At 41.8% G+C, this 26,046-nt stretch overlaps 1 protein-coding gene and 1 pseudogene across 3 annotated transcripts in view; one reads left to right on the forward strand and one right to left on the reverse strand.

The window, feature by feature from the left end:
• JADE3 (jade family PHD finger 3) overlaps nt 1-21,689 on the reverse strand; it is a 140,039-nt gene extending 118,350 nt beyond the window's left edge. The window contains exon 1 of one of the 3 annotated variants that reach the window (XM_077888439.1): nt 21,616-21,689. The gene's annotated coding sequence lies outside the window, so the exon portion shown is untranslated. Of the gene's footprint in view, nt 1-731; nt 825-21,162; nt 21,302-21,615 lie in introns of those variants that run through there. The other 2 variants (XM_077888438.1, XM_077888440.1) reach the window with 2 other exon arrangements.
• LOC144308191 (large ribosomal subunit protein uL11 pseudogene) lies at nt 12,232-12,714 on the forward strand (annotated as a pseudogene).
• Nucleotides 21,690-26,046: the final 4,357 nt, after the last annotated feature.

The raw sequence follows: 26,046 nt of genomic DNA on the forward strand, positions 1-26,046 counted from the left end.
TTTTTTTTTTTTGTGTGTGTGTGTGTGTGTGAAGAGCTCTTCAGGTACCAGCATGATCACAAAGGTATTTCAAGGTGCTGGTACAGCATTAAAATCAGCAATCAGTAGTGGATTTCAGGGACTTTGTACAGGATAGGGCATGATCCTTAGGCAATGTTGTAGGATGTTTCAGGTATCAAAGTATAATTTTCAAAATTAAAAAAATGACTCCTACAAATACAGAGTGAACACATGTGAAAGACTACTTTATTAGTGAGGGACTCAGGCTGATTCAAAGAATATTGGAGAGATCTGGTAAATATAGGTACTAAAATTAAAAATGCTACAATAAGATAGATAAGGTACAGAGAAAAGTGGTTAATGTCCTATAGGACAGTTAATCTATACTCTCTGGGATTATTTTTTCTACAAACAGAATTTTTACATCTCTGCCCAACAAAAATCTTTGAGTTAACATGTTACTTCCAAAGACGCAATCCCCCAGAGAACTAAATAATCCTTGGGTGGGCCTGTTAGTCAATGTTCCAGTATGACAATGAAAGAACATTTGGCCACCTTTCTGTATTATTTTTAATTTTAAAATAATTTATATTAACAGAGGGTTAATAGTTTATTTTATACCCGAGTCTTTGTAAGGACAATTAAGGTTCTAGGGGACCAGCTTCAGAATAGTGTGGTGGTACTTATATATTTTACCTTATACAAGCGTTCCAAAATAGTCATTTATTTACCTTTCAAACCAATCACAGGATCTTAGAGGTCATCTGAGATCTAGCCATCTCCTAGGGTATATATGCTTTCTTTAGCAGTCTTGATAGATGATCCTGAAGCATTTGTGTACAGGGAGGAAAGAAACTAACATGAGTACTTATCATGTGCAAATTTATTTTCAAAGGGCCAAATTCCTTTTCTCACAATAACATATAACCTGTATATTTAGCCACATTTATAAAAAAAAATGGACTTATTCAGCATAATTGCCTTGAATTATACCTTAATTCTAAAAATTTATACACAGTATAACCTATCCTTAATGTACAATTCAAGTTCTGAAAAACGAATACAGTTGTAATTACCACCACAAACAAGATACAGAACAGTTCCTTACAATGAGATAACACATCACACCAGTCAGAATGGCTAGTATCAAAAAGGCAAGAAATAACAAGTGTTGGCAAAGATGTGGGTGAAAAGGAACCCTTGTGCACTACTGGTAGGAATATAAATTGGTGCAGCCACTGTGGAAAACATTATGGAGGTTCCTCAAAAAATTAAAAATAGAAATACTGTAAATGATCCAGTAATTCCACACTTGGGTATTTAACCAAAGAAAACAAAAGCACTACTTTGAAAACATAAATGCACCCCTACGTCTACAGCAGAATTATTTATGGCCAAGAAATGGAAGCAACTCAAGTGTTCATCCACAGATATATGGACAAAGGTGTGGTGTGTATACACAGACACACAGAGACACACACACACGCTGGAATATTTCACAGCCAAAAAAAGGATGAAATTCTGCCACATGCAACAACACGGATGGACCTAGAAGGTATAATGCTATGTGAAATAAATCAGAGAAAGACAAATATCATATATGATCTCACTCATATGTGAAATTTAAGAAACAAAACAAATGAGCAAACAGAAAAAAAAAAAAACAGAGACAAAAAACCCCAGACTCTTAAATACAGAGAATAAACCAGTGCTTGCCAAAGGGGAGGTGGGCGCACGTATTAGTGAAACAGATAAAAGGGATTATGAGGTAAAAGCTTCCAGTTATAAAATAAATAAGTCATGTAAATGATAAGTACAGCTTATAGAATGTAGTCAATAATACTATAATAACATTGTATGGTGACAGATGGTGACTACATTTATCGTGGTTAGCACTGAATACATAGAATTGTTGAATTACTATGTTGTATACCTAAAATTAATATAGCATTTATGTCAATTATACTTCAGTAATTTTTTCAAAAACTTGGCAACCTTACAAAAAAGAGTAATTCCAGCATAATTGCTTTTCAAATGTCAATTAATCGACAAGTATTCATTGACTACTTACATGTTCAGTGGTCACTGGCTAGTCTTTGAGGATAGCAGGAAAGTATGAAGAGATATACTCCCTTTTCAAAGAACTTCTATGGTCTAATTAGTGAGGCACAGTTTTACACACATGAACCAAGTACAAATAAGCAATCTACTAGGTAATAATCTATATTTTAGGTATTTTTAAAAAGATTTTATTTATTTATTCATGAAAGACAGAGAGAGAGAGAGAGGCAGAGACACAGGCAGAGGGAGAAGCAGGCTCCATGCAAGGAGCCCGACATGGGACTCGATCCCGGGACTCCAGGATCACACCCTGGGCCGAAGGCAGGCGCTAAACCGCTGAGCCACCCAGGGATCCCCAGGTAATAATCTGCATGAGATGTGGGTTCTGGTATTGATACTGCCAACATATGACCTGAAAAAGCCATTTCTATGGCTATTTCTTATCTGGGCATTCCTTTCCTCACTCATAACTCAAAGGAGTTGTCTGAGACAATCTCTAAGGTCCCCCCTAGTTATAAGCACATGTGAATCAGGTAATGGGAGTTCAAAGTCACAGTGGAGGGCTGGGAAGTTAAAAACAGCTTTATGGCATTCAGGTAGTCCATGGGTTGACCCTACAGTTAGTGAACAAGGTTAAGTAATAAGGGATGCGACATGGAGTTGAGGGGTACAACCTGTAATGGGGCTGCAAAGAGAGAAAATGGATGGATGTTGGTCCAATAGAGCACAGAAAAACTCAAAGGTGTTATTCTTGAAGACGGTGTTAATCCAAGCTTTGAACTGTTTGAAAACTAGGAAAAGACATGAAGATTTGAAAGCTTATTTGTCTATTAAATAGAGAGGAGTGACACCATGATGAAAGTGATCCACAATAATCACTTAAAGAAAACCTGCCATAGGCATGTCCTCTAGGCCCTAGGAATACAATACTACAAACCATGCCCTTTCAGTTATGTATTACTGCATAGCAAATCATCCCAAAACTTTTTTTTTAAGATTTTATTTATTTATGAGAGAGAGAGAGAGAGAGGCAGAGACAAAGGCAGAGGGAGAAGCAGGCTCCATGCAGGGAGCCCGATGCGGGACTCGATCCCGGGACTCCAGAATAACGCCCTGAGCCAAAGGCAGGCACTGAACCGCGGAGCCACCCAGGGATCCCAATCATCCCAAAACTTAGTGGCTTATAATAACAATCATTTTATGTGCTTACAATTCTGTGGGTCAGCAATTTGGGATAGAATCAGCTAGGTTATTCTTTAATTAGTCTTTCCTGAGTCCCTCATATGGTTAGTCATCTGGCAATGTGACTGGGGCTCAATGTTCTAATATGGCCTCACTCACATGTTTGATGGTTGGCTGCTGACTGACCTCTTCCCACAGCATCTCTTCCTCCTCTTCCTCTAGCATACTAGCTGGTCTTCTTCACAAGGTTCCTTCAGGATTCCTAAGGAGCAAGGGGAAAGCTACAAAACTTCTTGAGACCTAGGCGCCGAAGTCACAGTTACTCACACTGCATTTTATTGGCCAAAGCAAGTTACAAGGGCAGCCCAGATTCAGGGAGTAGAGAAACAGACTCTTATCTTGATGGGAGGTGCTGCAAAGTCACATACATACAGAAATGAAAGGACTTTGTGGCCATTAACCAATCTATACTACCATCCCATTAGGGAAAATGAGTGCTGAACACAGTCCTGTGTGCCATCAAAGATTAAAGGAACCATTGAGGTAAAAAAGATAAGCTTTTGAGTGGGTCCTGCGGAATGTACAGGATGAAACAAACCCAGAGGAATGTGGAGAACTTCAGGCAAAGGCAGTACACACAGAAGTGGCAGGATGACTCATAGTATGTTTAGATTCTAGTGAATGCACACTTGGGCAGAATGAGTAAAGGATTTGAAAAGTAAGAGGTAAGGATGGTGGGAAAGGTTAGGACTGGATGTGGGGGACTTTAACTGCTAGGCTCTCAGGAAGTTAGACACTGTCCACCATGCAGTGAGCAGTGAGGGGTCAGTGGTGGCCTCATGGTGAGAGTGGGAATGGGGGTATAAGGAAGAAGAGACCTTTACAGCCTGCATCTTTAAGGATAGTAGTCTGGAAGGAAGTTGAATTTGGGCCTGGAGTACAGAGGCATAGAGATCATGGCAAGAAAACAGCCTAGAAATTATTTCCCTAAAGAGAAGTGTCTACATGAATTCTCTTCAAGGGGTTAAAGGGCATAACTGGAGCTTTTACAGCCAGGTTTATTTACAAGTATAAAAAATGCTTTCTTTAAAAAAAAAGATTGTATGTATGTATGTATGTATGTATGTATTTATTTATTTGACAGACCAAGCAAGAGAGCACAAGCAGGAAGAGCAGTACAGGGAGAGGGAGAAGCAGGCTCCCCGCTGAGCAGGGAGCCCAACACAGGGCTCCATCCCAGGACTCTGGGATTACGACCTCGGCAGAAGGCAGATGCTTAACCAACTGAGCCACCCAGGTATTCCCAAAGTATAAAAAACGTTTATCCTGGACCTAAGTTGGTTATCCTGGGGAGATCTAAACTGAGGCTCAACATACACCCACTCCCCTCTCCTATATATAAGATGCAGGTTTCATATGAGACAAGTAGGATACAACTGTTTGCAATGTTTTGCCTATATTTTTTTAATAATTTTTTTAAAATTTTTATTTATTTATGATAGTCACACACAGAGAGAGAGAGAGGCAGAGACATAGGCAGAGGGAGAAGCAGGCTCCATGCACCGGGAGCCCAACGTGGGATTTGATCCCGGGTCTCCAGGATGCCCCGGGCCAAAGGCAGGCGCTAAACCACTGCGCCACCCAGGGATCCCTGTTTTGTCTATATATTTTTTTAATTTTAAAATTCCCAGTGCTCTTTAACATTTTAAGTGGGCAAAGAATTATGGGGAAAGCTAGAATGCATGATGGAACCAGAAAAAAGCTGCTTGAAGTTTTGACTGTAATCTATACTGTGAAGCCATGCTATATCCAGGTAAATGGTATGGACACACTTTTCACTGTGGCAGCATGGCAAAACACCAGCTTTCTCCTGACAGTCCACAAAATGCATATTTATTTCCCAAACTATCACTTTTCACGGGACTTATGTAGCCATTAGAACATGTTATATGTAATTTTTAAACACAAAATGAGAATCGCTGTTTGGCTTAATTAAATAGCAGGCAACAATTCTCTTTCAGGTATTTGTGGAGATAGGATATAGAGAATTTGAGGGTTTCCTACCACTCTGGGAAAGACAGTCTAGTTGTAAACCTTCAGATCGTGTATATATGAAATAGGTCACAGAGTAAGGAAGTATGGCATTAGGTGACAAAGTGAATAGGAAAGACATGATTGGGGCACCCGGGTGGCTCAGTCAGTTAAGCATCTGACTCTTAATCTCAGCTCGGGTCTTAATCTCAGGATTGTGAGTTCAAGGCCTGTGTTGGGCTCCACACTAGGCATGGAGCCTACTGAAAAGAAAAACAAGACATGATGTAATGAAGAAATATGGAGTAGAGAACGGTGTCCAAACAAGTGGTTTTGAGGCAAGGGGGAGTGTCTTGCTGGGCTAGAATTTGCGAGAAATGGCCCAGGCAGGATTGGCAGGGCAAAGAGGGAAGAATGTTCCAACTGTGAGGAAAGGTTCCAGGTAAACTCGAGTGTTGTGCTGGTGGTACTTGGGGAGGGGAGGCAGTGAGGACAGTTTAGAGATGACATCCCAGACTATGTGCTCTAACTTCTTGTTTCACCCACTTCCCTTGAAATTCCAGGTGAAGAATTGTCCTCAGTTGATAGACTGTGGCATGTGAATACATTGCAAAACAACTGAACAGACAAGAGAAGGAAGGTTCCTCTTTGCACCTCCTGGCTTTCACCCACTCTCTAGTAGGTGAATGGGTAGCCCTTTGTGTGTACCTCATAGGACAGGGAAAGTTCTCCAGGGGAAAACACATCTCTTCTGCCTTGGCATTCTCTCAGACTGAGCCAGACCATACTCTATAACAGTTATGCAAGAAAGGAGCCTCTGTTACATTCTAATGACATAGTGCTCTAGGGAGAGATTTGAGTAGACATGTTGAGGTTTTACAATTCTCTCCTCAATGTGCTCCTCAAAACTGGGGAGGTTTCCTGTTTCAAGATAGGATCTGAGATATCATAGGTGGTTCACATAATGGGCGCTTCAAGAAATCATGCCTCATCAGTGTCTTCAACAGTTACCTTTAAAAAAGTATAAAAATATCACTCAGTGATTATCCAAATTACTTATTTTGTGGGGACATACTAAGGTTTATACACTTGAGTCCCTATCCTGGAGACTGGTATATAGCAAGCACTAAATGAGTGTTAGCTGATCCTGAAGTAGTTTTTGCAGCTTCTCTATTAAATATAGCAATGGATTAAATTCTTAGTGAACATGATTCTTTTAATGTTGAGAGGGCAAGTAAAACCATCAAAATTGGTCATCTAGTCCAACCTTTGGATGTTACATAGGACTCCTGTACATCTATGTTCCTAAATTTTTTCACCACTGAGAATAACTTTTAAAATTTCTCCTAGAGACAGCATGCTTTGAAGGCTTGCCTTCCTAAACACATCACACTTATGGATTACTTAATTTCCTATTTTAATTAAAGACAAATGTTTCTGACAAGGTTCAGTTAAGCATGAAATAATAATAATATTTGGTTTGCCAAACATTGATCAGCATTTTATCCTTAATGTGCCATTAATTCCACACAGCAATCTCAATGGTTATTAACTTCGTTTTACAAAACATAAAACTGGGGCACAAAGAGGTTAAATTCACTCAAGGTTGCATAACTAAGAAGCAAAAGAAGAATTCAAACAACTTGAGCCTCTACTACTCTATCCATTCTACCATTCAAACTCTAGGCAACTAAGTTTTACCATGAATGTTAGTATAATTCTAGCAATCTCACTCTCAGGTTATTTGCCCTAGGAAACTGAAACTGTATGTGCACATAAACACTTGCATATGAATTCTTATAGCAACTCTACTTATAATTACCAAAACTGCTAGAAACCCGAATGTGGTACATTTCTACAATGGAACACTACTCAACAATAAAAAAGGAATAAACTATTAATATGCACAACTTGGATGAATCTCAAAAGCATTATGCTGAGTGAAAAAAAGCAAGACTCAAAAGATTACATTCAGTCTGACTCCATTTATGTGACATCCTCAAAGTGATAAAACTAGTGATGGAGCACAGATCAGTCAGTGGCTGTCATGGGTTGGGGGTGGGAAAAGTGTGACTGAAAAGGTAACACAGAGTTTTTTCAGGTGATGGGACTATTTTGTACCTTGATTATGATGGTGGTTATACTGATCTATACATGTATCAAAATCCACAGGACTATGCATGCCCCCAAAAGTCAGTTTTACTATATGATAATTAAAGAAAAAGGTCATCTTCTTTTTGGTCAGTACTAATTTATGTAAAAAGAAAACACAGTTCTACCTACCATTAACGATAGTTTTCAGATTTAAAAATTAAAAGAGTTAACTATAATGTGAAGCAAAAAAGACATTATTAGGCTACACAACCAAACTGAATGATGAGTTATCCCATTAAACAAAAGTTAACAGAATTTGTGTGCTTAGTCCCTTAAAAATACATGATACTTGATATAGCAACTTGCATAGTAAATAAAAAATAAGTAATAAAAATTAACCCTGAGAAGAATGTAATGAAATGAGGCTGTTATAAAGATGTCATGGACAACCATGGCTCTCTTTCTACACCTTTTCAATTTTTACTAGAATGCAACTCTAGTATATCTCTAGTATAACTAAAAACAGAATTAAAAACAATTTTAATCCTTCTAGATCAAAATGGAGATATTTCCCAAATGGCAATATCCTTACATCCAAAGGGTCTCATCTCCATTGCCTTTGAGAACCTCTTGGTTACTCCACTTACCAGGCCATGCTTGTATTCTACTCAACACCTAGTGCCTTACAGCACGGTGGGCACTCAAATATTTGCTGAACTAAACTGCACCTGGAAATGTGGGGAATAAAAATGACAAATACATGGTCACTAACAAAACCTATACTGTGGAAAGACTAAATCACACTCTAATTTTGAATGAGGCAAATTATTACTGAGTGCTAATAATGTTCTCAATAATTATAAAGGCATATATAGAATTCTGGAAGATAGCAAGACACAGAACAACATACTGCCAGCAGTGTAGAGGCTTTTAAAGCCTAAAACAGGCAGAACCCAAACCAGAATCAATTATTCCTAGCTCCCTAGCTATAAAACCATAAAATTCAAGGAGGTGAGAAAAAGAAAAAGGAAAAGCTAATCTGTACTGAGTTTCTATGGGTCACGCCATGTACTGCATTAGACATTTATACAGATGAAAACTTATTTCTCAGGACACAGGTTTCAGCTGGTAAAGGATTGGTAAGCCATCATTCTCACCTTTACAAAAAAGAAGGTACTAGACAAACTGAAAAACCAACGACTCTTCTTGGACCTATCAAAGAACTGAGTACAGGGCAAACCACCATCTGGATATCTGAAGAGACAGATGCCTGCAGGTAGGCATAGGATCCAAGCATGTAATCTGATAGGAAGATCAAACTAGAAATTCTAACAAATTACTGAAGACCAGAGTATGGGATGTCATGACAGTATGAAGCTTCTAGGCTCCACATGGGGTGGAGGAATTCCCATTCTCTTACAAGTTTTTCCTACAGGAATCCCACCAAGCTCTTACAGAAAGAATCAGGGAAAATCCCAGAGAAAGCTTCCATCCTGGTGCTGGTTGGTTGAGGAAAACAACACCCACTGTGAAATCCACCCAGACCCCTTTCCTTTACCGCCAGTACAGAACAAAAGGCTTATTAATCTGCAGGGGGAAGGGCTTAAAACCCTTGGTTTAAGGACACTGGTGGATACTCACTGCAGCTGGGGAAAAGGAAGACAAGAAAAAAGGAAAAGAAGCTTCACCCCCTGGAGAAGGGGCAGGATCTTGTAAAGGACATAATCAAGACCCAGGTTCCAATGCGTGTCTAAGTCTGAGGCTTAATCAAATCATCAGAGAACTCCCTCCTCCTCCACCATCCACCACCTGGCAAACCAGCTATGTAGTTAGTAACAATGGAATCCAACTGGGAGGGCTATAACAGCTCTTGGGAAACAGCACAAAGGAAAAACCCAAAGCCAAGCAGGAGTCAAAAAGAAGGTATCACTAGAGGAATCAGAAATCTCTGGTGCCCTACCAAAAAGAAACATCAAACACAAGCCAACTCCTGACTAGATTAACTCAAATCCCCACACTAAAGGCCTAGCAGAAGGACATCTGTGTTCTTACCCAAATATATCAAATATTTAACTCAGCATCTCCTGATGTTCAGTTTCAACTTTTCAGCCATGTTCAGCTTTTTATTATGAGGCATAATGAAGGGCAAGAAAATATTCCAAGTGACAAAGCAATAATCAGATTGAGATTCAGTATGACACAGATGTTGGTACTATCAAATGAAATTTAGAATTATGATTAATATATTAAAGACTCTAATGGAAAAAGTAGACAACATGCAAGACTAGATGAATAATTTCAGCAAGAAGATAGCATAACAATCAAATGGAAATGCTAGAACTTAAAAAAAAAAAAAAAACAAACCAACATGTTCAACAGTAGAATTGACACAGCCAAGGAAAGATCAGTGAGTTTAACAATTGAGTTTATTGGCCAAATCAATAAAAATTAAAACAAAAAGTGACAAAAGAGTGAAAAAAAAAGAACACAGCATACAAGAACTATGGGAAAATATCAAAAGGTATAACATACTTGTAATTGGAATCCCGGGGGAATTAAAAAAAAAGAGAATGGAATACAAGAATTATTTTTTAAAAAGATTTTATTTATTCACGACAGAGAGAGAGGCAGAGACACAGGCAGAGGGAGAAGCAGGCTCCATGCAGGAAGCCTGACGTGGGACTCAATCCCGGGTCTCCACGATCACACCCCAGGCCGAAGGCGGTGCTAAACCCCTGGGCCACCAGGGCTACCCAAAGAATTATTTGAAAAAATAATGACTGAGAACTCTCCAAAATTAGTGACAGGCAACAATCCACAGATACAAGAAGCTCAGAAGAACACCAAGCAGGACAAATATGACAAAATTAAAAAGCCACATCTAGGCAAAGACAAAGAGCTCAAAGGCAGTCAGAGGAAAAAAACACATTAACTACTAAAACTATATCTCTATCTATATATAGAGAGAAAGAAGAATAAAAGTTACAGCAGACTTAGCAGAAACCATGCAAACAAGGCAACAGTGGGGTAATATGTTGAAGAGGATAAAAATTGTCAACTCAGAATTCCATATCCCACGAAAATGTCCTTCAGAAGCGAAGGAAAAAAAAAGACTTTCTCAAACAAAAGCAAAGAATTTACTGTCAGCAGACCTTGCACAAAAGAATTGTTAATTAAGGAAAATTTTTTCAGGCTGAAAGATTATGATTAAGGTGGAAGCTTGGATTAACATAAAGAAATGAACACTGGAAAAGGAATAAATGAAGGTTGAATATTTTATTTTCAAAATGTTTGAAGAGCCAATTTTCAAGACAGCAGCCAAGGGCCAATCTTGCAAGACCTTCTAAAGATAGCAAACAGTGTCAGGACTGCTATGGTAACTCTTTTCAGTGCAATAGGGTATATATATTTTAAAAACCTACAGCTAGGGAAGCCTGGGTAGCTCAGTTGGTTAAGTGTCTGCCTTCAGCTCAGGTCAAGATCTCAGGGTCCTGGGATTAAGCCCCATGTCAGGCATCCTGCTTGGTCAGGAGTCTGCTTCTCCCTCTCCCTCTGCCCCTCCCCTGCCTGTGCTTTCTCTCCCTCAAATAAATAAAATCTAAAAAAAAAAAACCCTATAGCTAACATCATACTTAATGGTGAGAGACTGGAACAAGAATGTCCTCTCTTACGATTACAATTCTGGTAGAGAAGAAAAAAAGTAAAAGTACTCATATTAACTAATTTCAAGACTTACTATAAAGCTATAGTAATCAAGACAGTGTTTAATAGCAAAATGATGGACACACAGATCAATGCAACAGATTACAGAGCCCAGAAGTAGACCCACACAGGCATAGTCACATTTTTGACACAGGTGCAAAACCAATAATAATGAAGAAAGGACAGTCTTTTCAACAAATGGTTCTGGAACTCCTGGATATCCATATGCAGCAAAAGGAAACTTGACACACACCTCATATTCATGGCTAGTGGGAATGCAAAATGGCAGAGCCACTTTGGAAGACTGTTTGGCAATTTCTTATAAAAACTCAGCAAACCCACCCCTATATATCTACCCAAATGAACTGAAAACTTACGTTTAAAAAAAAAATCTGTATGCTAATGTTTACTGCAGCTTTATTTATAATCACCAAGAAACTGGAAGCAGCTAAGTTGTCCTTCAAGAGGTAAATGTACAAATTGTGGTACACCCATACAATGGAATACTATTCAGTGATAAAAAGGAACAGGCTATTAATTCACATAACATGGATGAATCAAATAAAAGAAGCCAGACCAAAAAAGGCTAAATAGGGTATGATTCCATTCATATGACATTCTGGAAAAGGCAGGACTTCTAAAAATTCAGAAGTACACTATTCTGAAGCACTTCTAGGAAACAAAAAACTGTATATCTGTATCTATATCTATATATTTTTTTCTTACCAGGGATAGCTCTGACCAGATCAACTTAGGTGGGAGTCCATGCAGTTCACATCATCATCACCATATACCGTATCTTTTTAAATAATTTTATTTGGGGCAGCCCAGGTGGCTCAGCGGTTTAGCGCCGCCTTCAGCCCAGGGCCTGATCCTGGGGCCGCGGGATCAAGTCCCATGTCAGGCTCCCTGCATGGAGCCTGCTTCTCCCTCTGCCTGTGTCTCTGCCTCTCTCTCTGTCTCTGTGTCTCTCATGAATAAATAAATAAAATCTTTAAAAAAATAAATAAATCTATTTGATTTTTAAAATAGGGTAATGTATTCACATGGCTTAAAATTCAAAAGGTACTTTTGACTTTCAGCTTGGAGGTGGTAAAGGTGCAACTGTCTTGGGTCCTCCTGAATCTGGGCTGATCTAACACCACTGCCTCCACCATACTGCCTATGTTCAACTCCAACAAGATCAAAGTTTTATACCTAAGGTGAACTGGTGGGGAAGTCAGTGCCATGTATGGCTTGGCCCCAAAGATCACACTCTCCCCCCCGTGTCTATCTTTAAAAAACACTGATGACATTGCCAAGGCAACCAGTGATTAGAAGGGTCTGAGGAACAGTGAAACTGACCATTCAGCCCAGACTGAAGTGGTACCTTCTGCTTCTGCCCTGATTATCAAAGCCCTCAAGGAACCACCAAGAGACAGAAAGAAGCAGAAAAACATTAAGCACAGTGGAAATAGCACTTTTGATGATACTGTCAACATTGCCTGACAGATGCAGCACTGATGTTTAGCCAGAGAACTCTCTGGAACCATTAAAGAGATCCTGGGGACTGCCCCATCTGTGGGCTGCAATGTTGATGACCACCACCCTCATGACATCATAGATGACATCAATAGTAGTGCAGTGGAATGCCCACCTACTTAAGAACTGCAAAGTAAAAAACAAAACAAAACAAAACAAAAACTAACAAAGTAAAATATTTCAATGGAGGATCACTTGACAACCAAAAAAAATTTTTTAAAGGTATATACAGAAGTTTATGCAGTAAAAAGATCTTTCAACCCTCTACCCTCACTATATATGTTCTAAAGCTATCAGTGTCTTGAACATCCTTCTAGAAATATTTTATGTCTATGTAAGCAAAATGTATATATTATACAGTACATATTACTGCCCCAGTAGCTGTCACAAATGGTAGCATACAATACACACTGTTCTGTTTCTTATTTTTCTTCATTTTGTACACCTTAGAAATCATGTGGTATCTTTTATTTTTAAAAAATATTTTATTTATTTATTCATGAGCAAAAGAGAGAGAGAGAGAGAGGCAGAGACACAGGCAAAGGGAGAAGCAGGCTCCACGCAGGGAGCCCGACGCGGGACTCAATCCTGGGTCTCCAGGATCACACCCTGGGCTGCATGCGGCGATAAACCACTGCACCACTGAGGCTGCCCTCATGCGGTATCTTTTAATATTCTACTGTACAACCAAGCCTTGACTGATACTTAGAACATTAGCCAATCTTTTGCTATTATAAATATTCCAAATAATATGCAAATATTTGTTGAATAAATTCCTGGAAGTGTTTGCTGGGTCAAATGATATATACATTTATGATTTTGATGGCTATTTTCAAGTCACTGACTTTTAAAATGTCAGGGATTTTCCATTTTTAATTTTTATCCTAGGAGGAAAAGAAAGAAAGCTGAGATTCTATCACCAGGCAATTTTCTGGAGGAATGTGCATCTCTAAAATGAACAAAGTGAGCCTTCTCCTCAGTTTCCCACACATGCTTCCTAGGGTCCAGCTGCATTTTTATGTAATATATTTCAGGCCATAGCTGGTTGAAAAATCCTATTTCAGTTTATGAGAAAAGGGTTACCTCTGAAAACTTCACAAATAAAGGTCAAAGGCTGATGCCCCGAACTGCTGATCACTGACCACTCACTTCACAATACACTACTGGATTCTTCACTGCAACCACAGGGAGACTTTAAAATCTCGACCAAATAAAATATATACCTACAGAGAATTCTTTGTCTTTATCATAATGCCCATATAAGGATTTCTTCTCAGGTAAAAACTATAAAGGTTATGTAGAGGCAGCCCAGGTGCCTCAGCAGTTTAGCACCGCATTCGGCCCACGGCCTGATCCTGGAGACCCGGGATCGAGTCCCACGTTGGGCTCCCTGCATGGAGCTTGCTTCTCCCTCTGCCTGTGTCTCTGCCTCTCTCTCTCTCTGTGTCTCTCATGAATAAATAAATAAAATTTTTTTTAAAAAAAGGTTATGTAGAAAAGCTGCAAATGTTTCTCTCATCTTTCAGGTAGTGATGGGTTTCCAATTAACCATTTTCTGCTTGACTACAAAGCACAGTATAGTCTAGCACAATAAGTTTTAGGGCATAAAGCTTGAAAGGAGGTTGAGGAAATGCAGGAACTCCTTTGATAACAGCCACAAAGATCAGTGAGCATTCAAGCCACTTGCAAGAGTACCTACATCCAGAGCCACACTATCTCCCCTTCTGGTTTCCTTCTAGAAAAACCATCACTCAGCTCCACACTCAGTAGAAGTAATGGCGCATACTACTTAGTTTGAAGAATATACTACATTTAGTGGCACCTGGGTGGCTTAGTCAGTTAAGGGTTTGACTCTTGACTTCAGCTCAGGTCATGATCTCAGGGTTGTGAGATTGAACCTCATGTTGAACTCCACACTGGATGTGAAGCCTTCTTAAAATTCTCTCTCCCTCTGCTTCTCCTCTCCCCTTTCTTTCTCTCTCTCTTTTCTTAAATACACTACATTTAGAAATGAGTGCTTAAAAAAATAAAAAATAAAAAAAAGAAATGAGTGCTTAATAAGATTTATCAAAAGAAAAGAGGTTACATTCATTAATAATTATTATGCATTACTGCAGTAATGGTCCTCAGTTAAAAAAACACCTCCTTGCATTTGTACCTTTAGATGGTTCCCTCCCACAATGACTCTGGGCTTGGCCAAGGAAGCACTCCCCAACTTTGGCTAATAGGACAATACCAAATGTGATACGAGCAGACACCTGAGAAATGCTTGTGCACTGCCACTTGCTCTTGTTTGTTTCTTTGTGCCTTTGAGACCATGTCAACAGATCCAAACCAGTCAGCTAAAGGAGAGACCACTTCGGAGTGGAGATGAGCTGTCCTCACTTAGGGCCTCCTAGACCAACTGGCCTGACAGCCACCAGATATGTGAGCAAGGGCATCCTAGATCATCCAACCACCAGCTAACAACCATCCCTGCCAAAAAGAGAAAAAAAAAACTAACAGACAAAGACTACTTCAAAGTAAATATGTTTATGGTCTGCTACATATGGAAAGGGGAAGAGAACACTGGTTTTCTCCCTGTGCAGTTGATTCTGCACATAAGAAATAGTTTCAAACAGAAAAACCTGCAGTACCTGGATGAGAATAAATAAATATATAAGTACTGAAAAAATGCCTAAGTCTTCCCAGATTCTCACAAATGTGCTGTCTGCCATCACAGATGGCACACACCAAAAAAACAAAAAACATTAAAAATTTCCATTTAGTCACTGAAGAATCCTTATCATGATATATTTAAACTGAAGTCTTATACTCAACAGTTCCATTTCTACCACTGAACAATAACTCAGGTTTCCAGGAATTAGTTTTCCTAATTTTTCCCCCCATTTGACAGGGCTCAGTGAAAGCTGAAAGAGCTCCCTTAATGCAGCCTAAAAAGCATCAGATATATAAGCCTAATTAAACCTTCTAGAAGCATTCTGCAGGACCAGCTTCTTCCAGCATCACAGCAACTCTTTTTAGCTGTGTTAATGGTGGGCCATAGAAACTGTTTAAGATCTACACATTTGGGCCAGAAACACTGCCTCCATTGGATCACAAAGTGGGATACTGAAGGGGAAATGACTTTAAAACTACTTTTGTTGGGATCCCTGGGTGGCGCAGCGGTTTGGCGCCTGCCTTTGGCCCAGGGCGCGATCCTGGAGACCCGGGATCGAATCCCACGTCGGGCTCCCGGTGCATGGAGCCTGCTTCTCCCTCTGCCTATGTCTCTGCCTCTCTCTCTCTCTCTCTCTCTCTCTCTCTTTCTCTCTGTGACTATCATAAATAAATTAAAAAAAAATTAAAAAAAAACTACTTTTGTTTAGGTCTCACTAGATGCTTTTCAGGATTACACACACTGCACCACACCCACCCACCCACACATACCCCTTATGGTTTAAGGTGAAAAACACCTTCCAGCAGCCTCCCACTGCCCTTGGAATAAAACACAAGCTTCTTAATGAGATCCCATAAGGCCCTGTCAATCTCCCCCTGCCTACCTCATCTCTCTTTCCCCGGGTCCTAGCCAAACCTCTATGGATCCTTTCCACATCTCTCTTTCACCTCTGTCCTCACAACACCTGGTGTGTTCCCTCTGCCTGACAATCCTTTCTTTTACCTTGCTTATTCCTTCTCATTATTCAGGGTCCAGGGCACTTTGCTTGTCTCCCTTATAAAAGCATTCTACCTTTTATTTGCTGTGTGACCACAGGCAAGTCACCTTTGCCTTACACCTCAGAGTGATACTCTATGTTAAATATTTAGCACAGTGCTCAGTGTACAAAAAATGGTTAACAAGTCATAGCTGCTGTTATTATCCCTTACAGTGATCTCCATCATAGCTCTCAATACAATTAGCAATTACATATTTGTAGGAAAAATAGAAACACCTCCTTGGATCCCACCTTAACACTTAATACTGCTCACCTTATTTCCCCACATACTGCATTTGGAGGGAGGGAGATAAAAATGAATGTTTACAGAGCAATTATTACCTCAATTAATTATTACTTTGGACATGTCAAATTAGGCAGATGAAGAAACTGAGGCATAGAGAAGTCAAGTACCAGCCCAGATCAAGTGGTAGATTCAAATCCAAGTTGTCCTGACCCCATAGCTTGTGCTGGCTATAGGAAACCAAAGGCTTCCCTAACTCATGAACCTTGTCACCTAAGAGCAGCAAGTCTCAGAGAAAATGGATCTTCACATTCGACTCCCATGTATCTATTCTTCAGATCCTTAACCAGTTTGTGGTGTTCTAAGCACCTCCTGTAAACTGCTTCAACAGAAATGCTCTTCCCCATGACTGTGACGGTAGATTTCTTTCTTCCTTTACACTGGATGTTGAACTCTTAATAGGATGAAGTGAGTTATCTTTCACTTCTTATACTCCCAGCAAATAAGAGGCACTCAACAGATGTTTGCTGAATGAATTAAATGAAAATGTTGGAGAATACATTACAGCTGCAAAGCTGCGGAGTGGTGAAGTGGATTTTCCTAACAATATTGAAGTTTGGCATAGTTGAGAACAAATTTAACCACTTTTACAATTGATACTGATTTCTATATCTAGCACCAGAGATTCCATATGACTCACATGTGCTTTACAGCTATAGGTAGACTTGACTCTCCCTCTGGGGCCCTGCATCACCACCAAAATTCTGCTATACCCCATGGATACACCTGAGCCACTCTTTAGGACAGGATGCCCTTGACAATGTCAATCTCTCAATGGTTACTTTCAAATGGCTCAGAAAAAGAAACAGAAAGAACAGATGATAAAGCACAGTATAGTCTTTGCTTTGGGAGCAAACTATTGATAATTAGTGACCTTGGGTAAAGGGAATACAGGAGGTTCTTTGTACTATTCTTGCAACTTTTTGCAATTATAATCAAAATAAGTTTTTAAAATCTAAAAATGGAAGAAGAATTTTCCCAGGAGACTCCAAAACACAAGGTCTGGTGTACTGGCCATGCTGGTACCATATTCTCTTGTCAGCATTTCAAAAAGCACATTCCGCGCTCAGATATCCTTGCCTATCAGCTCGTATCAAGGGACAAGGAGCTCCTTGGATAGTAGGCTCAGCTATGGTCTCTGGGTTGTGACAGAGATTATTTACTGCTTAAAGAGTATCAATCAGGGATCCCTGGGTGGCGCACAGTTTGGCGCCTGCCTTTGGCCCAGGGCGCGATCCTGGAGACCCGGGATCGAATCCCACATCGGGCTCCCGGTGCATGGAGCCTGCTTCTCCCTCTGCCTGTGTCTCTGCCTCTCTCTCTCTCTCTCTGTGACTATCATGAATAAATAAATAAAATCTTAAAAAAAAAAGTATCAATCAACGCATAGGCATCTCCTATTAGTCAAAAACACCAGTACCATTTTCCCACACCAGGCCCCCCACCTACTTTCCTCAGTTGACTGCCCTCTGAGTTACTTTTCCGAAGCTTAGCTGTGGGTTTAGGTAAACTCTCCCCAGGACCCTTCTTTCTGTCCCCCAGAGAAGCAGAAGCAGTTCTGATGGTAAGAGCTTTGCTACTATTGTCTAAGGAGAGACCTACTACAGGGAGGAGGCAAAAATAACCATGGGGGAGTCACAAATATTTCAGAAAACAGAAAGTCAAAAAGGTAGTTACTTGGTCTGTAATGACCATTTGCTAGCACCTTTTTATTCGCTCATCATTTTTACCCATTCACCCTAAATTCTCCCCACAAACCAGAATGCTTCAGCTTTCCCAGCCACACTATAACTGAACAACAGGGAGAAACTGCTAAACCACTCCAGTGTCCCCATATAAGCCACTTCAGGAAAGTGCCAGATGGGTGTCACCTATAAAGTGAGGTAAGTGAGGTAAGTTATTCCCTGATGAGAGATTTTTTTTTAAATGTAAGCCAGCATATGATCTCTACCTTTCTCAGCTCCTGTTTCATGTAACCTTCATGAGGAAGTAGGTAGGTGCATTATGTCCTATGATAATATTCAACCTCTGTATCCCTCCCTGATCAAGGCTTATAAAAGCCCTCTGTAATGCCATGTCTTCACAAAGACCCAATGCCTCCTGCCTTCCCCTACATTCCCCCAAATACTTGCCTAGTTCTACTCAGACCTCAAAGTAGTGGGCAAAAAGAAAAAATAGATTTGTATAGCTTAGGGGAAACATGGATTGTTACTGTTGAAACACAAGGGAGGGAAAAGAGAAGAATTATCAAAGGAGAGGATCATAACCAACCTACTAGTCTAACATCATTGGTTCTTTATTTTTACTTTCACTAATCCATTTGTCTCAACTATGATGAAAGCCCTGCATCATCATGTGTCCTACTTATGGAAACTTCATCTACAGGCTAGAAGGTGGGTCATGGGCACCCCTAAGGTTATTTCTGAGTCCCCCCTGGCTTCCAGTTGATCACAAACACTTCAGGAAGGAGTAGAAGGCCCTTCTCCACTTTCTCCCACCCGTGACCAAGATTCACAGGATACTAAAAGCGAGAAGGCACTTACCACACTGCCAAAGCACAGCAATGTGACTCAGAAAGGTGGGAGACGGAATGTGTGGGTTCTAGAACCAGACCTGTATCCCTGACTATTCCAGAACTGATTGGATGAAAAATGCAAGGAACTGTTTTAAGGCAAAGATATTGGGTTAAGAACTCTTCTTTCTAAATAAAAACAAAAAACATCAAACTGTAGAGAAGACCACAGTTAAAGAAAAGGTGGTAATGATGGTAGCTAATACTGAGAAGCGTGTCCCAAAGACCTCATGTAATCCCTTCACCCCTTGAAGCGAGGTATTATCTTTTACACTTCAAGTATTTCAGCTCAGAGCTCACTTTAAATGAAAAAGAAAATGATACGTTATGGAGGTAGAATACTCCTTGGCTAAACAAAAAAGAAAAAATATATTTTCAGTTATCAAGAGAGTAATCACATGACACTATAAAAGCATGAAAACTACGATATTCAATTCAAAGGGTACAGAGGTAGGAATCCATTCCCATTGTTTACAGATGTTATGAAAATATTAAATTAAATAAAATACAATGCTTTGTTCAGACCGACTTCTTTCTCCCCCTCACCCCCAGGCTGACAAGAAGTGGCTTCAGGGAAGGTATTTAAGAGAACTACTCTGGGAAAGTGGATTCTGGGTTGCTTAAACTGAGCCAAGATGTTGTGCAACCAGTCTTTACCTAAATTATTTTCCATTACTTTGAGAGTTTAGAGAGAAGCAGACAGTTATCTTTATCAGACTGAATACCGGGAATGAGGTCGCCTTTCCCTTCAGGCCACTGAAATCACCATCAACACGGTTTTGATTTCTTATACAATCAGATGGCGTGGGGGGGGGGGATCCCATCCTCAGCTTCACAGATAAACGGTTCTCACATCAAAAAACCTTGCGCACATCTGAGGCCATGGATTTCCTAGCAACTCAGAAAGTCAGAGAAGCGGCCAAACAAGTTTCTTGCCAAATGCCTGGGAACTACATATGTCCCAGGGCTACACAATGATACCAACTTTTAAACATGCCTTCACATACCACCATTATGGTCACTCACTCCAGATCCCGCCCCCCCTCACAAATAATAAACGCAGGTTGCCCTGTGCAATTTAAAGCCAGACTTCACCAAAGCAGTAGCTCTGAAAAGCGAGAAGAAAAGATTGCAAGGAGGCTCTCTCTCTCTTTTTTTTTTTTTAAATCGATCGCCCCACGGCCGAGGGAATAAAACCAACTCGTTCACTGGAGAAAAGTTAACTTTGCCGTGCCCAGCGGTGGGAAATTTTCCCCGCAAGATTCGCAAAGCCCTCCCGGTTTTCCCACCCCCCGGACCGCCAGGCGCTCGGCGGTGGCGGCGGCCCCGGACTGGCAGCGCCCGAACAATGACGGGAGGGGGAGGGAAAGTTAGCCAGCCCGCGGGGAGCTCGCGCTCCTGCTCCGGGGGTACCCGGGCTCACCGGGAGCCTCGCCACTCCCTGAGCCGCCCGGCCCCCCCTCTCCAAACACTCGGTTCTTCATGCCCCCCAACATCGAAACAGCCAGGGGCGCGCCCTCGCTCCCTGGAGCATCCGGCCCAGGCGGCCCCGCAGAGCAGGTCCCCCCACCGCGGGTCTGACCCCGGGAGCCCCGAGACCAGGCAGAGCGCAGAGAGGGAGGGGGCGCCGGGAGGGGGCACCGGAGTGAACGGCCGCAACAGTTATGGCGCTCAATTCCTGCCCGAGCGAAGCTGCAGCCGAGCCCGAGCTCGGGCGTCCGCCCCCGCCCCCCGCGGCGGCCACCCCAGCACTGTCCGGGCCGACCGAGGGGCCAGCGGGCACTTTACCTCAGCCCACACACGCTCTCGGCCCGAAGACGCCGGGGACGCCGGAGCGACCACGATGTGGGGCCGGAGCGTCCCGGAACGCTGCGAGGCTGGGCCGGGACGTTGCGCGCCGCGGCACCCGCTTCCACTCCCCGAGGCCGCCACTCCCGCTACCCACCCGGCGCGACGCCTCCAGCGCCGCTCGCGCCGCGTCCAGCTTCTGTGGCGCCTACCTTTGCGCAGCTAGGTCGCCGCTCCCTCCTTCCCGGCTCCACACTCGGGCCCGGCAATGTGCCGGGCGAGTCCAGTAGGGGTGGTAACCGCCCCCCAACCGCTCGCTTTCTTCTCTCCCCTCCCTCGCACCTGCCCCCTAATCTCCTCCCCACCCCCGCCCCCCGCCCCGCCGCCTGATCCGCCGGGGCCGCCCCCTGCGCCTCAGCTCCCGCCCTCGGCCCTCGCCCGCCCGGCCCGTCAGGCCTCAGCGTTGGGCAGGCGGTTGGGCGGCGGCGGCGGCGGCGGCGGTGGCGGTGGTGGCGGCGGCGGCGGCGGCGGCCGCGGCGGCTGAAGCGGCGCGGAGCACTATTGTATTCCTGACACTGTGCGCTCCCACGCTCCGCCTCTTCCCCTTCCTTCCAGCCCCCCCTCAACGGCCCCCCCACACCAACCGCCGGCCGCGCTCGCCCTACCCGACTGGCTCCCCGCCGTCCGCCCGCCGCGCGCTCTTCTGGCGGGCTGGGCGCCTTCGCCACCGCCGCGCGCCTCGAGGCTCCGCCCACTTGGTGCTCCCGCACCCGCGGCGTCGTGCTCCAGGTGGGTTCCTCTCTGCTCCTGCTGGGCGCGCTGCTGCCGGGAGGAGCCTCGGCCCGGATAAGTGCCCAGAGGACGACGGGGAGGTGCCTTGACCGTGGTGAAATATAAACTAAGCTTTTCATGGCCCCTTTCAACTCTAAAGTTCTGTAAGTGGTCCCTCCTGTATAAAACTCATTGTCGGCCACTATTGATTTAAGTTGTTTGCTCTTGAATTACCTATAATAATAAAGCCAGGGTGCCTATTAACAGAATAAATTTATTCAATTGCCAGCACAAATGGTCTGTGATGTCTGGCTTTTTGAGGTGTCGACTTGGTCAGGCTGCCGCCCCTCTTATTCAATCAAACATTAATCTACGCGTTGCTGTGAAGATATTTTGCTGATGGATCTAAAGCTCCTGATCAGTTGATTTAAAGTAAGGGAGATTATCCTGGATAATCTGGGTGGGCCCAATCGTTCCTTTCTGACAGTGTGCCCTACAGATTTTGGATTTGCTTACCCAGCCCCACAATTGTGTAAGCCAATATCTTAATGAATGAATGAATAAATAATGTGTGTGTGTGCGGGTGTGTATAGAATGTCCTATTGGTTGGCTCCTCTGGTGGAATCCTAACTCATACAGATGTTTAAGCAACAAACCCTCTTCGGTTTACTTCTCTGGGTTTGGAAATAGACCATGTGCAATTACCATGAACTCATATTGTCATTTTCATTTACATTTCTTGGCTAAACAAAAATGTAGGCTCTTCTGTATTTTGTCTAATTTACATAAGAAAGATGTTGTTCGGTTTTATAATAGGCAAATGTGTGAGTTCTAAAACATTCATAGTCCTTCGGATTTACCTTGTTTTATTATAGATTCATAGGATCTGTAAAAAATATTATGCAACAGATCCATGTACTCTTTACTCAGTCTCCCCCAATGCTAATATCTTACATAACCAAGATACTGCCATTGGTACAATCCACAGACCTTATTCAGATCTCACCAGTTTTACATGCCCTCATTTCAGCGTCTGCACATCTAGTACTACACAATTTTATCATCGGTAGATTGATGTAACCACCACAATCAACTGTTCCTCCACAGCAAAGATTCTTCCTTCTACCCAATATAGTCACAGTCACCTCCTTCGGTTACTCTAACCCCTGGCAACCTCAAACATGTTCTCCATCCAATAATAATTTTATTATTTCAAGAATCTCATGTAAATGGAATCATGCCATTTGAAATTGGCTTTTCTTCATTTAGCATAATTTCCTTGAGATCCACCCAAGTTCATTCCTTTTTACTGCTGAGTAGTATTATTGTTATGCTTTGGTGTTCTACAGTGTATTTATTCACCCATTGAAGGACGGTTGGGTTGCTTCCAATTTTTGCCTGTTAAAAACAAGACTGCTATGAACAGTCATATAGAAAACATCAGTTTTCCTTTTGCTGTGATAAATGCCCAAGAGTGCAACTGCTAGGTCGGATGGTAAGTGTAAGTTCAGTGTTACAAGAAACTGCCAGAATTTTCCAGACTGTACCAATTTACATTCCCACCAGCAATGTATGAAAGATCCAGTTTTTTTTACCTCTCTGCCAGCATTTGGTATTGTCACTATAATTTTGTTAGCCATTCTAATAGGTGTATAGTGATATCTCTTTATTTTCAGTTGCATTTCCCTAACGATGTTGACATATTTTCATGTGCTTACTTGCCATCTGTATATCCTCTTTGGTGAAATAAATGTCTGTGCATGTCTTTTATCCATTTTCTAATTGTAGTGTTTGCTTCTGTTAAATTTTGAGAATTCTTGGTATATTCTAGGTACAAGTTCTCTGTCAGATACCTGGTCCGCCGTTTATTCCCCCAGTCCGTAGCTGGTCTTTTCATCTTAAGAGAGTTTGCGGACCAAAATTTTTCATTTTAACGAAGTCTCACTTCTCAAAGTCTGCATCTATGTGTTGTCCTTTTCGTGTTATGTCTAAGAAACATTTTTGCCTAGTGCCAGGTTCCACAAATTTTCTCTTACATTTCCTTCTAAAAGTGTTATAGTTGCATATTTTACATTTAAATCCATGATTCATTTTGAATTAATTCTTGTATAAAATGTGAACTTAATGAGGTCGAGATTCATATTTTTGTCTATAGAAGTCTGATGGCTCAAACACAATTTGTTAAAATGACTATCTTTCCTCCATTGAATTGCTTTTGCACCTTTGTCAAAAACAGTTGGGCATGGTTGTGTTGGACTAATTGTGTGGGGCTATTTTTTGATTTCCTGTTGTGTTCTGTTCTGTTGTTCTTTGTCTATCCCTCTGTGAATCCTGGAGTCCTGATTATTATAGCTATATAGTAAGATTTAACATTGGGTAGAGTGATTCTTCCCACTTTATTCTTCAAAATTGCTTCAGTCATTCAAAGTTATTTGCCTCTCTCTATATGAATTTTGGAATAAACTTGTTTATATCTTTAGAAACTTTGCTGAGGGGTGCCTGGGTGGCTCAGTGGTTGAGCATCTGCCTTAGGCTCAGGTCATGATCCCAAGGTCCTGGGATCAAGTTCTGCATCAGGCTCCCCATGGGGAGCCTGCTTCTCCCTTTGCCTGTGTGTCTGCTTCTCTCTGTGTGTCTCTCATAAATAAATAAAATATTCTTAAAAAGAGAGAGACTTTGCTGGGATTTTGTTAGGGATTGTGCTAAACTTATAGATCAATTTGGGGAAAATTGACATCCATACTATACTGAGTCTTCCAATCCATGAAGAGGATTTGTGTGCCTCTCCACTTGTTTATTTTTTTTCTAAAGATTCCATTTATTTATTTGTTCATGAGAGACACAGAGCGAGAGAGACAGAGACACAGGCAGAAGGAGAAGCAGGCTCCATGCAGGGAGCCCGACGTGGGACTTGATCCCGGGTCTCCAGGATCAATCACACTCTGGGCCAAAGTCAGGCACCAAACCGCTGAGCCACCCAGGCTGCCCTCTCCACTTGTTTAGACCTTCTTTGATGTCTTTCATCAGCATTTTGGAATTTTCAGCATATAGATCCTGTACATGTTTTGTTAAGCATATATTGTATTTTGTTTTCTTTGGAGTGATTATAAATAGTATTGTATTTTTATTTTCAGCTTTCTCATTCATTGTTTATTAGTACATAGAAATGCAATTAATTTTTGCGGGTTGATCTTCTATCCTTTGACTTAGCTGGACCCACTTATTAGTTCTAAAAGTTTTCTGGTAGACTCTTTGGGACTTTCTACGTAGACAATCAACTTGTCTGTGAGTATACCGTTTTATTTCTTCCCTTCCAATCTGTGTGCTTTTTATTTCCTTTTCTAACCTCATTGTGCAGGCTAGAACTTTCAGGCCTATGTTGAGTCAGAGTGATATGAGTGGACATACTTCCCTTGTTCTCTATCGTAAGGGGGAGACATTCTATATTTCACCATAAAGAAAACTATTAGCCGCTCTTTATCAAGTTGAGAAAGTACCCCCCTCTTCCTAGTTTGCCGAGAGTTTTTTGTTTGCTTGTTTGTTTTTAAGGATTTTATTTATTTGTTTATGAGACACGCAGAGAGAGAGAGACAGAGACACAGGCAGAGGGAGAAGCAGGCTCCATGCAGGGAGCCTGATGTGGGACTTGATCCCAGAACCCCGGGATCACGACCTGGCCAAAGGCAGATGCTCAACCACTAAGCCGTCTCTGCTGAGAGTTTTTTTTTTTTTATCAGCAATGCATGCTGAATTTTTTCAAATGCTGATTCTGCACCAATTGATAGATTGTATGATTTTTCTTTTCTTTTTTTTAAAGGATTTTATTTATTTATTCATGAGAGACACAGAGAGAGAGGCAGAGACACAGGCAGAGAGAGAAGCAGGCTCCATGCAGGGAGCCCGATGTGGGACTCCATCCCAGGTCTCCAGGATCAGGCCCTGGGCTGAAGGCAGGTGCTAAACCGCTGAGCCACCGGGGCTGCCCGATCTTATGATTTTTCTTCCTTAGTCTGTGGATATGGTAGATTACATTGATTGGAGATTGATTTTTGAACTGACCCCGCATCCCTGGAATAAGCCCCATTTGGCCAGTGTATAATTCTTTTTATACATTTCTGGACTCTGTATCACTAATATTTTGTTGTAGATTTTTCTATCAGAGTTCATGAGAGAAGTTTTGAGGGTTTTATCCCCCCCTCACTGCCTTTGTCTGGTTATGGGATTAGGCTAATACTTGCCTCAGAAGTGGAGTTGGGAAGTTGTACAGAAAAGAGTTAACACACAAGCTCTTTGGGGGTAACTGGGAACTTGGATTTTCGGAGGGT

This window comes from Canis aureus, chromosome X (assembly GCF_053574225.1).
Source record: "Canis aureus isolate CA01 chromosome X, VMU_Caureus_v.1.0, whole genome shotgun sequence".
Lineage (NCBI taxonomy): Eukaryota > Metazoa > Chordata > Mammalia > Carnivora > Canidae > Canis > Canis aureus.